This window comes from Acomys russatus, chromosome 2 (assembly GCF_903995435.1).
Source record: "Acomys russatus chromosome 2, mAcoRus1.1, whole genome shotgun sequence".
In the NCBI taxonomy this organism is placed as follows: domain Eukaryota; kingdom Metazoa; phylum Chordata; class Mammalia; order Rodentia; family Muridae; genus Acomys; species Acomys russatus.
The window spans coordinates 85,550,426-85,551,574 of NC_067138.1; the positions used below are offsets into that span (position 1 = coordinate 85,550,426).

At 50.0% G+C, this 1,149-nt stretch overlaps 1 non-coding gene across 1 annotated transcript; it reads right to left on the reverse strand.

Moving 5' to 3' along the window:
• Positions 1–1,016: 1,016 nt before the first annotated feature.
• On the reverse strand, positions 1,017–1,149 carry LOC127207949 (small nucleolar RNA SNORA17). Its single transcript, XR_007833040.1, has one exon. It is a non-coding gene; the product is annotated as a small nucleolar RNA SNORA17 (small nucleolar RNA).

The window sequence follows — 1,149 nt, forward strand, 5'->3', positions numbered from 1 at the left end:
TGAGGGCCAGGAACAGCTCTCTAGCTGTCATGTCCCCAAGGCTAGCTCTTCCACCTTCCTCAGGTGGTAACAGAAGGGAGAGGAGGGTATATCTCTATTGTTCACATGGGAGAAGAGTAGGAGGGTCATATCTCCCACACTAGTATCTTCTGGGACTGGTTCATCTGCAACTCTTACATTGTGCACAGCCACTCTCCTGAGTATTGCAGCTGACTAGAGATTATATCAAACCTCCTGCTCTTATGCCCCACAGGCTAGCTCATCCATGATGCCTGGGTGAGGTGTGAGGCCAATTCTGCACATCTGTCAGATATTATTATGGCCTCAGACACCAGCCTTTCATGGTCAGAAATACCTGCTTCTTCTGGACCATGACTCTGATATGGCCCATGAGGCAGTGTAGGCCAGGAGCCCAATGTAGTGCCAGGTAGGACCACCAGTTAGGAACACCAGACTGTTCTTCACTCCTCTCAAGTCTCCAGTTCTTCCTCTTTTTATTGTGTACACATCCTCCTCTTTCTCATTATCTTCCATTTCTCTACCACTTACTTGCTCCTCCTAGAAGTGCCAGGGGTTGCTGAATATCTGGAATCATGCAAAGAGTTATCTCAGGAGTACTATGCTTGACTTGTGCATTATGGTACCTGGCAGGTGTCATGTAGGGCATGATCTGCCCTACCCAGCATGTATGCGCAGTGCCCAACTGGTGGTCTATAGTTGTCTCAGGCTGCTCCCTGTCTAGCCCCCATGGTGCCAATCTGGTGGTCATCTTGGGCTTACTTCTCATCCATCTCACCCAAGTGGCACCAAATGAGGGTCATCTGTCTCAGATTCATTACAGCCTGGTTGTTTCAGTCCTAGGTTGGGTTCTTCTACTTTCCAGCTTAGTCTCAGTCCTGGGAGCCACCAGCGAATGCACACCACCAGGCTGGTGGTCTTCTCAGGCCAGCTCCCTGTCTGACCCCAGGGTCTGGGAAGGTGGCCTAACACTTTCAGGGAATGCTAGGTCACTAATCATTGTTAGTAATCACTGAATCAGATGTTCACAGACCAGGACACTGTTCACAGACATAGCCTCACTCCTCTCTGCCACCTATTGACCCACACATTATCCAGCAGCCACGCCTGAAATGAGCCAACAGCAGGAAC